We start from the raw sequence: 13045 nt of genomic DNA, 5'->3' as shown, positions 1-13045 counted from the left end.
GGTGGGCGGAGCCCGGAGGCCACGCCCCAGGGTGCTCGCGGCGGCGGCGGATCAGCGCACCCTGGCGGCTCCGCGGGCTGCTGACCGCCCAGCTCGCTCCCGCCCTCCGCGCTCGGGGCGCCCCGCTCCCGCCGGGGTCTTGTCCCCGCACAGAGCCGCCGAGGCTCGGGCAGGGGCCGCACGTACGGGCAGCGGGAGCCTGGAGCGGCGGGGCGGCCCGCGCGCTCCCCACTCCGCGCCCTCCGTGGACCTCGCTCTCCTCGCTGCAGAATGAGGTTGGGGCCTTGTTCGTCGGACAGGAGCCGCATCCTGGGGTGGGGGTCGGGCACGCGGGTCTGGGCACCCTGCGGCGGCCGCCCGAGCCTGGCAGCCCCGCCTCACTGGACGGCTCCCGACGCTCGCGGCGCTGAAGCCGTCGGCGCGCCGGGCAGCCCTCCCGCGGCCCCCCCCCCCGCACCCCCCTCCTCCAGGTGCCTCGGGACTCCCCCCTCCAGGTGCCTCGGGACCCCCCTCCTCCAGGTGCCTCGGGACCCCCCTCCAGGTGCCTTGGGACCCCCCCTCCAGGTGCCTCGGGCCCCCCCTCCTCCAGGTGCCTCGAGCCGCCCCCGCCCCCCGTCCAGGTGCCTCGAGCCCCCCCCCCCCCCCGTCCAGGTGCCTCGAGTCCCCCCTCCTCCCTCCTCCATGTGCCTCGAGCCCCACTCCCCCCACCCCCACCCCTGTCCAGGTGCCTCGAGCCCCCCCACCTCCTCCAGGTGCCTCGGGCTCCCGCAGGCCCCACCCCCCACCCCACCCCCGCACCCTCCCTCCTCCAGGTGCCTCGAGCCCCCTGCTCCTCCAAGCGCCTGGAGCCCCCTCTTCCCGCGGGGGCACCCGCTCCAGGTGCCTCGGGCTCCTGCGACCCCCCTCCCTCCCTGAGTGCTAACCACCCCCCCATCCTGTACGGGAGGGCACAGGTGCAGTCCGCCTCCACCACCAGGGAACGCGCCAGCCCAGCCGTCCTGGGCCAGGAGGGGCCTGTGTCCAGAATCACCTTGTCCCCGTTGTAACAAATGCTGGGCGCCTTACCCGGATGAAGGCACGCAGCCGTCGCTCCAGGGAAGACAGGGACCCGTCCGTCCTCTGAGCGGCCCTGCCCCTGGCATCCAGGCTGCTGACAGCGGATCCAGAGCTGTTCCCAGGTGCCGGCAGCCTCCCCGCTAACCCCGTCGTGTGCGGCCACGCAGGTCCAGGAGCTAGTGCAGGCCACAGAGAGGTGCTTCGAGGGCGTCGGGGAAGTGACAGCAGCGGCCGAGAGTAGCCACGTGGCCTCAGACACTGCTGGAAGCCTGGGCCAGCCACCCTGGGGCTGGGACTGCAGCGGGTAGGGGCTTTCTTGCCCACTTTTAGGAAACAAGGTACAGCCAGTTCCCACTCCCCAAATGCACGATCGGATGCACTCTGTTCTATCCTCACATCAAAGGCCCCTGGACTGACTGGGGCTTCTGTCCCAGACAAAGGCCCCTGGACTGAATGGGGGGACCCCACCCCTCATGGTGCTATGTGAAGTCAGTTCCCCAAAACTGCGGTGGCTGGGCCCCAGGAGTGCTAAGAAAACCTCCCCTGAGTGATCGCTACTCCTGGTCCAAACCGCAGACACAATCACCCCAGTGCTGCCCATCAGCCCCCCACTGCCCAGAACACCTCCCAGATCTCCCAGCACCTCTGTGCTCCCAGGTCCTTGAGTCTACAAAACTTGTTTCTTATAAAAAAATAAATAAATAAAATAAAAAAGTCTAAGTGTATTTACTAAGAAGAATGATTCTCACACATAAAACGAACATGTGTGTCGTGACTGAACAACATCCCTGCACAAAACATGTCCAAGTCCTCAGCTCTGCCAGTTGTGAGGTGACGTTATTAGGAAACAGGGTAGTTGCAGGTGTCCTTGAGTAAAGTTCTCTGAAGAGATCATCCCAGAGGACGATGGGCCCTAAACCCAGGAGCTGACCTGACACAGAGGCAAGGCTGGCGTGAAGGCCGAGGTGGGGGCACAGTGATGTGCCCCCAAGCCCAGGGACCCCGGGATCGTGGCATCACCTGCCGGGTGAAGGGCCTGGGAACAGGTCACCCTCAGCCTGCGCAGGAGCCTGCCCGCCCTGAGCTCAGGCTCGAGCCTCCAGCGCTCCAGTCGCTGTCACTGTAAGCCACCAGGTGTGTAGTAATTTGCTCCAGCATTCCTTTTTTTTTTTTTTTTAAAGATTTTATTTATTTATTCATGAGACAGAGAGAGACGCAGGCCCCATGCAGGGAGCCCGACGTGGGACTCGATCCCAGAACCCCAGGGTCATGCCCTGGGTGGAAGGCAGGTGCCAAACCGCTGAGCCCCCAGGGATCCCCTGCTCCAGCATTCCTAAAAACCTAGAACCATGCGGCAAAAGCCTCTTTAACTCATTAACCAGTGAGAGAACAAGGAAGCGATTACAAGTTCAAAAGCCACAAATTTATGTGGAGTAAAGGAATGATGAAATGACTTTTTGGTTTGTTTTTAAAATTCAGTTTTCTAATCTGTAAAATAATGTGTTTATGACATTTACATTTTTTAAATGAATTTAAATATAGATGGAAATTGGCTTTTCCTACGGGAGAAAACAACTGAATCTCTACAGAACCATATTTGCAAATCTACAAAAAGGAAGTGTCTGGGGCACCTGGGTGGCTCAGTGGGTTCAGCGTCTGCCTTCAGCTCGGGTCATAATCTCTGGGTTCTGGGATGGAGCCCTGAGTTTGGCTCCCTGCTCAGCGTGGAGTTTGCTTCTCCCCCCACCCCTGCTCTCTCATGCATGAGCACTCTCTTTCTCTCTCCGAAAAATATTTTTTTTAAAAAGAAAGTATTTCTTTATTTTTTATTTTTTTTTTGAAAGTATTTCTTTAAATAGTATTTCATAGGGCAGCCCCGTTGGCTCAGCGGTTTAGCGCTGCCTTCAGCGCAGGGCCTGATCCTGGAGACCCGGGATCGAGTCCCATGTTGGGCTCCCCGCAGGGAGCCTGCTTCTCCCTCTGCCTATGTCTCTGCCTCTCTCTGTGTCTCATGAATAAATAAATAAAATCTTTTTAAAAAATAATGAAAATACCATTAATGTATTTTTTTTATTCCTATAGTTTATTACTGTCTCCCCCCACCTTCAATTAAATTCTTTTTTCAAATAAAAATCACTTTAGGCCATAAAACGAGGCTGGTTTCAATAAGTGTGACCCAGTTATTTATGTGGGTGTAGCAAGTGTCAAACTATAGGTTTGCTTCCCTCAAGTTTTCAAAAGAAATCTCAGATTGGATTTTCCAAATCCTGTATTATTCTCCCAGGGTGAGAAATACAATACCCATAATTTGGGTTAATTTCTATGTTCCTTCCTGTGACCAGAATCTCCACTCCTAGGAGGGTTTTGATCCTTTTCTTTTTGTGGATGAGTCTGGCTAAAGGTTTGTTAGTTTTGTTGATCTGTTCAAAGAACTAGCTCCTGTTCTATTGCTTTTTTGGTTTCTGTTTCTTTTACTTCTGCTCTACTCATTATTTTCTTCCTTCTACTGGTTTTGTATTTGTTCTTCTGTTTGTAGCTCTTTTAGGTATAAAGTCAGGTTGTTTGAGATTTTTCTTGTTTCTTAAGTTAGACCTGTACTGTTATGATCTCCCCTCTTAGATCAGCTTTGCTGCATCCCAAAGATTTTGGACCATTGTGTTTTCATTTTTTTTTTAAGATTTTATTTATTCATAGAGACAGAGAGAGAGGGGCAGAAACACAGGCAGAGGGAGAAGAAGGCTCCATACAGGAAGCCGGACATGGAGCTCGATCCTGGGTCTCCAGGATAATACTCCAGGCTGCAGGCAGCACTAAACTGCTGCACCACAGGGGCTGCCCTTCATTTTCATTTATCACCATTTTTTTTTAATTTTTATTTATTCATGATAGGCACACAGTGAGAGAGAGAGGCAGAGACACAGGTAGAGGGAGAAGCAGGCTCCATGCACCGGGAGCCTGACGTGGGATTCGATCCTGGATCTCCAGGATCGCGCCCTGGGCCAAAGGCAGGCGCCAAACCGCTGCGCCACCCAGGGATCCCGTATCACCATTTATTTTTAAAATTTCCTCTTTGATTTCTTATTTGACCCATTTATTGGTTAGTAGCATGTTATTTAACTTCCATGTATTTGTGCTCTTTCCAGATTTTTTCATGTGGTTGATTTCTAGTTTCCTAGCTTTGTGTTTGGAAAAGATGCATGGTATGACTTCAATCTTTTTGTATTTATTGAGACTTGTTATGTGACCCAGTATGTGATCTGTTCTGTTCTGGAGAATCTTCCATTTGCATTTGAAAATAATGTGTATTCCAGGGTTTTAGGATGGAATGTTCTGAATATCTGTTAGACCCATCTGGTCCAATGTGTCATCCAAAGCCACCGTTTCCTTGTTGATTTTCTGTTTGGATGAGCTGTCCATTGATGTCAGTGGAGTGTCGAAGTCCCCTACTATTATTGTATTAGACCGCTTCTTTTATGTGTGCGATTAGATGCCTTATTTATTTGGGTGCTTCCATACTGGAGAAAAGAAGATAAACTTCTGCCACATGGTACTACTTTTTTAGGAATTCTGGAACAAATTAGCACAAGACTTATATCTTCCGGCTGGAGTGTCCCTTCTATGGTTATATAAGTGTCTTTCTTTGTCTCTTGTTGCTGTCTGTTTTTTTTTTGTTTTTTTTTTGTTTTTTTTTTTTTAAGATTTTATTTATTTATTCATGAGAGACACACAGAGAGAAGCAGAGACACAGGCAGAGGGAGAAGCAGGCTCCACACAGGGAGCCGAACGTGGGACTTGATCCCGAGTCTCTAGGACCACACCCCAGGCCGAAGGCGGCACTAAACTGGGCCATCGGGGCTGCCCTGTCTTGGCATTTTTGTTAAAAATCAATTAGCCATAAGTGTAATATCTCATTCAGAACTCCTGATTCTATTTTATTGATCTCATGTCTCTTCTTACATTGGTACCAGTACTGCCCAGTCTTTTTTTTTTTTTTTTTTAAAGTAATCTCTATGCCCAGCATGGGGCTTGAACTCATGACCCGGATATCAAGAGTCACATATGCTACCAAGTGAGCCAGCCGAGCACCCCAGTACTGCTTGGTCTTGGTTAGTGTAGCTCTGTAGTAAGTTTTGTGATTGGGAAGTGTAATTCTTCCAACTTTATTCTTTTTATAAAGATTGTTTTGGGTATTCTGGATCTGTTGCATTTTGTTATGAATGTTAGCATCAGCTTATTGATTTCTGCATTAGAAAAAACCTTAGAATTTTGATAGGAATTTCTTGAATCTGTAGATCAATATGGAGAGTGATGCCATCATAAAAAGTCTTCAATCCATGAATTTGGAATGTTTCCATTAACTTAAGAGAGAAAAACTCTAGCAGACTCCACGCTGAGCACAGAGCCTAATTCTGGGCTTCATCTCATGACCCTCAAATCATGACATGAGCTAAGATCTAGGACGCACCCCAAATTCATTGTTTTCAACAATATTTTGTAGTTTTCATCATACAACTCGGTTTTTGTTAAATTTATTTCCAAGTATTTAATTATTTTTGATGCTATCATAAATGACTTTTTCATAATCTCTCTTCGAATTGTTCATTGCTAGTATATAAAGACAACTGGTTTCTGTATATTGATCTGGTCTCCACAACCTTGCTTTTTAGTTCTAATTATTTTTTCTGGATTCCTTAAGATTTTCTATGCATAGGGTCATGTCACCTGAGAATTGAAATAGTTTTACTTCTTTTCCTTTTTTTAAAAGATTTTATATATTTACTCATGAGAGACACACAGAGAGTCAGAGACACAGGCAGAGGGAGAAATAGGCTCCATGCAGGGAGCCTGACGTGGGACTCGATCCCAGGTCTCCGGGGTCACCCCCTGGGCTGACGGCGGCGCTAAACCGCTGAGCCACCCGGGCTGCCTCTGTTATTGATTTTTAATTTCTAATTTTTTGTGAATTTTAATTTGTGGTCAGAGAACATGTTCCATATGATTTCAATCCTTCTAAATTTATTGAGACTTTCTTTATGGCCTAAAAATGTCTGTACTGGAGAATGTCCTATATTCACCAGAAAGCAATATGTATTATGACATTGTTGAGTAGATAGAGCATTGTTGTTGTTTTTAAGATTTTATTTATTTATTTGAGATAGCAAGTGAGGGGCAGAAGGAGAGGGAAAGGCAGGCTCCACGCTGTGCTGGGAGCCCGAGGCCGGGCTCCATCCCAGGACCCCAAGACCATGACCTGAGGCAAAGACAAACACTTAACTGACTGAGCCACCCAGACACTCCTATGCAGTTGCATTTTAAATCAGATAGGACAAGAAAAAGAGTTAATAGAAAAAAAATGCATGAGTACAGGATTTCGTAAATACCTATGTAGTCACCTTTACCAGTGCTCTTTATTTTTTATACGGATTTGAGTTACTGTCTAGTGTTTTTCAGCCTGAAGGATTACCTTTAATATTTCATATAGAAAAAAAAATATTTCATATAGAGAAGGTCTGCTAGTGATAAATTCTCTCAGTTTTTATTTATCTGGGAGTGTCTTAATTTTTTCCTTCATTTTTTTTTTTTTTTTTTATGATAGTCACACAGAGAGAGAGAGAGAGAGGCAGAGACATAGGCAGAGGGAGAAGCAGGCTCCATGCACCGGGAGCCCAACGTGGGATTCGATCCTGGGTCTCCAGGATCGCGCCCTGGTCCAAAGGCAGGCGCTAAACCGCTGCGCCACCCAGGGATCCCTCCTTCATATTTTATATTATTTTTTTTCCTTCATATTTTATTTTACTTTTTTTATTTTTTTATTTATTTATGATAGTCACAGAGAGAGAGAGAGAGGCAGAGACATAGGCAGAGGGAGAAGCAGGCTCCATGCACCGGGAGCCCAACGTGGGATTCGATCCCGGGTCTCCAGGATCGCGCCCTGGGCCAAAGGCAGGCGCTAAACCGTTGCGCCACCCAGGGATCCCCTCCTTCATATTTTAAAGGTAGTTTTGCTGAATACAGAATTGCCAACAGCTTCTTCTTTCAGCACTTGGACTATGCCATCCTCCCATCTTGGTCTCCATGGTTTTTGGGTTTTTTTTAAAGGTTTTATTTATTTACTCATGAGAGACACAGGGAGAGGCAGAGCCAGAGGCAGAGGGAGAAGCAGGCTCCTGGCAGGGAGGCCAATGCCAGACTCGATCCCAGGACCCCAGGGTTATGATCTGAGCCGAAGGCAGATGCTCAACCACCGAGCCACCCAGGCGTCCCTTTCTTGCTCTTTTTAAGACTCTCGGTCTTTGACTTTGGCAGTTTGATTATAATGTCTCTGGGTGTGGATGTCCCTGTTTATCCTACTCAGAGTGAATTGAGTTTCTTACATGGTATATTAACACTTTCATTAAATTTGGGAAATCTGGGGGTACGTGGGTGGCTCAATGGGTGAAGCATTTGCATTCGGCTTAGGTCATGATCCTGGAGTCCTGGAATTGAGTCCTGTCTGTGTCAGGCTCCCCGCTCAGCGGAGAGTCTGCTTCTCCCTCTCTGTCTGTCTGCCACTCCCCCTGCCTGTGCTCCTCTAATAAATAAATAAAATCATTTAAAAAATAAATAAACTTGGAAAGTTTTTTTCTTTCTTTTCTTTCTCTCTTTCTTTTCTTCTTTATATAAGCAATCTCTACACCCAACATGGGACTTCAGCTCACAACCCCAAGGCCAAGAGCTGCATACTCCTCTGACTGAGGCAGCCAGGTGCCCCTCAGCCATTATTTCCTTAAATATTCTTTCTTCTACTTTCTCCTCTCTCCTTTTGGGATTTTCCTTATGCATATATTTGGTATATTTGATGGTATCCCACATGACTCTGAGGCTCTGTTCATTTTCTTCATTCTTTTTTCATCCTCTTCCCTAGATTGAATCATGTTAATTGACCTGCCTTCAAGTTTGCTGAGTTTTTCTTCTGCCACTCAAACCTGCTATTGGCCTCTTTAATGACAATAGCTTACTGTAGAGTCAAACACAAACTAACAATGAACAATTCAGATTCTCCACTACCTCCCATCCACTAGGCACTAGATGTCTGTAAATCATTAGTCCATCTGCAGAGCTCACTGAATGGTCAGACCACAAAACCAATACCCACCACTGCTCCATCGCTGTCAGTGGTGGCCAATGACGTATTGGCCACAAAAATAAAACCAAAAAAAACAAAGAATCCCACAAAATAACTTCAGAGGAAAATTATAATTAGAAAAACTGCAGTTAGGGGGATCCCTGGGTGGCGCAGCGGTTTGGCGCCTGCCTTTGGCCCAGGGCGCGATCCTGGAGACCCGGGATCGAATCCCACATCAGGCTCCCAGTGCATGGAGCCTGCTTCTCCCTCTGCCTGTGTCTCTGCCTCTCTCTCTCTCTCTCTCTCTCTCTGTGACTATCATAAATAAATAAAAAAAATTAAAAAAAAAAAAAAAAAAAAGAAAAACTGCAGTTAGGGATGCCTGGGTGGCTCAGCGGTTGAGCATCGGCCTTCGGCTCAGGTCGTGATCCCCGGGTCCTGGGATCGAGTCCCACATCAGGCTTCTCTCTCTGCCTATGTCTCTGGCACTCTCTGTGTGTCTCTCCTGAATAAATAAATAAAATATTTTTAAAAAGAAAGAAAGAAAGAAAAACTACAGTTGGGGATCCCTGGGTGGCTCAGCAGTTAAGTGGCTGCCTTCAGTCCAGGCCGTGATCCTGGAGACCCGGGATCGAGTCCCATGTCGGGCTCCCTGCGTGGAGCCTGCTTCTCCCTCTGCCTGTGTCTCTCATGAATAAATAAATAAAATCTAAAAAATAAAGAAAAGAAAAGAAAAGAAAAAAGAAAAGAAAAGAAAAGAAAAACTACAGTTAGGAAATGATAATCCTGTTGCCACGTCAGACTCCTCCCTAGAAACCAAGAACAGACATGCCAGGGCTTGGCCTGCGAGGTGCACACTCAGGAACGGCAGCTCGCCCAGCCCAGCTCGGCCAGGGGAGCCACTGGTCATCTTGGTGGAAAACCTCCAAAACTGTTTACATGATAACTTACAGAAAAAGGCAGAGTCATAACTCTCATACAGATATAAAATGAACACATGTCAAAGATTTTGTCATTCTTTAAGAGATTCAGGAATGTTTTTTTTTTTTAATTTATTTTTGTTTATTTATGATAGTCATACAGAGAGAGAGAGAGAGAGGCAGAGACACAGGCAGAGGGAGAAGCAGGCTCCATGCACCGGGAGCCCGACGTGGGATTCGATCCCGGGTCTCCAGGATCGCGCCCTGGGCCAAAGGCAGGCGCCAAACCGCTGCGCCACCCAGGGATCCCCTAGATTCAGGAATGTTATAACTGCTTCAAAGAAGTCCAAGAATCATAAATCCGGGCAGAATGAGAGATTGTTGGAATTAACTTACATATGGATACAAAACCGGCTTTTTCCACGACTGGAGGAGGGAAATCAGCTGACAGTTACATTCCTATTAGTCATTTACAAACACAAGTTTGTAAAGTGGCTTGAAGACGAGGAGAGACACCGACCTTATGAATCAGAGACCCTGGGACGATGCGCTTTCCGCAGAGCACGGCCGTCCTTAGACACCAGGAACCCGCTCTCCAGTGCTCCAGCCTCACTCGGTCTTAACCCTCTTATACCCCCCCCCCAAGTGCCTGTGATTTTCTGTTCCCGGGTCCCCCAGACTCCCAGTCCCCCTAAAGCCCATTCCACTCTGTCCCAGCACAACCCCCCAGACCCCGAGCTTCATCTCCTGTTACCGCAGCACCTGATCCTCCCGAGCCACCCCCTCAGAGCCCAGTCCCTCAAGGTCCTGCCCCCCAGGCTCTCCAGCACCAGCTGCAATGGCAGCTCCCAGACACCGGGAGCCACACCCCCTCCCTCCCTGCCCCAGCCCCGGTGCTTCCAGCACGTCCAGGGAGAGGGGAGGCCCAGGGGTGGCGGGCCTGGCCGACCTCTGGCCTGGTGGCCCACGGGTGGGGCTGGTGACTCTTCATTTCACAGAAACAGGGAAGTTCCTCCTGTGGCTCCCGACAGCTACCTTGAAGAGGGGCCCGGCCCGCCAGGCCATCCACCTGCCACCAGTGGACCCTCCAGAAATGTGAAGCCAGCCGCGCTCCTGGGCAGAGGGGCAGGGCTGGGGGGGGCGGGGGACGGTGACGGGCTCTAGGCTCCCAGCCTCCACCTCCTGGCCGCCCACTCCGCCCAGCTCCCAGGGCCCTGCGGACCGGCGGCCTCGCCACGGGCTCGGCTCTTCAGTGCCGGTTCCCAGCCCCAGGCTCGGCTGCCCGCCGGCTGTCCTCCCCTCTGCACCGTGGCCCCCAGTGAACACCTTCTCCTCTCCGCCCTGCGCTCTCGTGCCCGGGTGCTCGGGGCTGCCCTGAGTGCTCAGGACCTGCCCTGGGTGCTCGGGGCTGCCCCGGGTGCTTGGGGCCTCCCTTTGCAGCCACCCGCGTGCAGAGTGGACGCTCACCAGCTCAGCGGTCAAGGTGGGGCCACCCACAGAACGACCCCACGAGGAGTGTAGGTGGGGGCGCCCGGGTGGCTCAGTCGTTTAGGCTTCAGTCCCTTGATCTCGGCTCAGGTCTTTTTTTTTTTTTTTTTTTTTTTTATGATAGTCACACAGAGAGAGAGAGAGAGAGGCAGAGACACAGGCAGAGGGAGAAGCAGGCTCCATGCACCGGGAGCCCGATGTGGGACTCGATCCCGGGTCTCCAGGATCGCGCCCTGGGCCAAAGGCAGGCGCCAAACCGCTGCGCCACCCAGGGATCCCTCGGCTCAGGTCTTGATCTGAGTCATGAGTTCAGGCCCTGCATCGGGCTGGGTGCTGGGCGTGGAGCCTACTTAAACAACAGCAAAGGGAATGTGTGGGGAAGCTCAGGGGTGCCAGGAAGGACCGGGAAGAAATCTTTTCCAGTCTGCTTTTGAATTAGCTTTGTTTCCCCACCACCCTTGCAAAGGGATGGAAATCCCACAGTTGTTTGCAGCTTGTCTTTCAGCAAATTAAAATGGTCGTCCTCTTGTGTGGACAGAGAAGCCTTCCCCTGCGCACATCTGGCGCCCTGGTCAGGGAGGCCCGGCCGAGGAAGTTCCTGCCGACTCCCTGCCTGGCCTGGCTCCTCCGAGAGGGGCAGATGCGAGGGGGTGACTCCCCAGGAATCTCTCCCTTGCAGGGCAGGAGCAGGGCAGGGGAGCCCTCTGCGGAGAGCTGGAGGCAGAGGCCTAGGAGAGGAGGTCACTGGTGTGCCGGGGAGAGCTGCCCAGACAGCACAGCCGTTCCCCCAGGGAGGTGCTGGGTGTCCCACGGTCCGTCTGTCCCAGGTACTCAGGGAGGCGGGACCCACCACAACCTGGGCTGGGGCAAGAAACTATGGGCCTACACAGCTAGGAAGCCCACAGGTCTCGCTTTAGACCACCTGGGTCCAGATGATGCCAGCACGTTTTCTGGATCCTGCCTCTGCACCTCTCACCCTGCTTGCCTCTGCGGCACCTTCCTTCTTGGGTCTGCTCTGGGAAGTTTGGGTAGCTTTTTATGGCTTTTGGGATGACTGAGATCCTCAGACAGATGTCACAGTAGACCGATTTGCTCCACAGGGGCAGCATCCCCAGTTCAGTCATGAGGGCAGGAGGATGGGCGCACCGTTGGATCAGTGGGGTCACCCACCCAACCACAGGGTGGGGGCAGGGGGTCTTGTAATCAGCAGCACCCCATCAGAATCCTACTAGCCTCTGAGCCCCCTGGAAGGAGGTCAGTGATGGGAGAGGGCGAGGCCACAGTGGCCTCAGGACCTCAGGCACGTAGCCTCCCTGAGACAGGGTGGACATGGCCCAAGTGGCTGATGCTGGAATGGCCGATGACCTGCACCCATTCTCTGGCCAGGGTCCCAGGTGCTCCCATATTCTCATTTTCTGTTCCCACAAAAACTAGGAATTCAAATTCCCTTTGAATTCCATGGAGGAGAGGAAGCCCCTTAAAGATGGTCCCGTGGCCCCAGGTCACGCAGTGGAGGCTCTGAGCAGATGCTAATGGACGGACACAACCTTCTATTACCCAGGTTGGTTACATAGACAATCACAACCCCTTGGGGAGCCCGTAGGCTGAGAACCGCAGGACCGAAGGCAGGCAAAGGCTCTTCTGTCATTCCACCAAGTGCAGGCACGGCTTGTCCTGAAGACTCGGTCTCACCAGGAAAGGAACCTGCATGTGGCAGGCCGCGGCCTCGCTGGCCCTTCCCTGGTTCTGAGGAGCTGAGGGGCCTGCTCCTGGTAGAGGGACAGGCACAGTGGCCCTGTGGCTCAGGCCTTGCTCTTTCCCCAGGAGTGCTCCCGTGGACAGCCAGTGGTCAAAGGTCCTGCCTTGGCCCCTGCCTGCCCTCTGGGGTCTCCTTCCACGGGCCCCCAGCCCTGGGGTTGAGCCCCTTTGGGCAAGGCTGTAAGGCGGGGTCCCTGGCTACCTGCTGTCCAGCTGGAAGCGTGGGTGCCCTGTGATCAGACCCCATGCTGGGGGACCGTGGGTAGGAAGGGTGTGCCAGGCAGCTCTCAGGGACTTGGCCCTGAGCATCTCCCTCCCCTTGTTATTTCCTACCAGGCAGGGACAGGAAGGCCCTTGAGGCTTCTAAGGGCAGTGGCTTCCTCAAATTGTCCACTTCAGCCCTGGCCCCCAGGTTCAGGGCCACCTGCCCCCTCTCCAGGAGAGCATGCATGTCCTACCGGGCCTCACTCCTCTGTGGCCCGTGGACCTGGCCCACGTGCTCACATGGGCAGAGATGAGGCTCTTGCAAACGCCTTTGATCATCGCCTGACGGAAGAGAGCAGGAACCGGGACGCGGCTCCAGCCCCAGGTGGGCAGGGATGGTGCTGGGGGTGGGGGATGAGGGTGTGCCCACGCCCATGTCCTCATCCTCCTCCCTCTGAAGCTCTCCACTCACCACCACGGACAGCGGCTTCCACACTCACACCCCACCAGCCCA

This window comes from Canis aureus, chromosome 14, assembly GCF_053574225.1.
Source record: "Canis aureus isolate CA01 chromosome 14, VMU_Caureus_v.1.0, whole genome shotgun sequence".
NCBI classification, from domain to species: domain Eukaryota; kingdom Metazoa; phylum Chordata; class Mammalia; order Carnivora; family Canidae; genus Canis; species Canis aureus.
Note: the sequence above shows the minus strand (reverse complement) of the source record.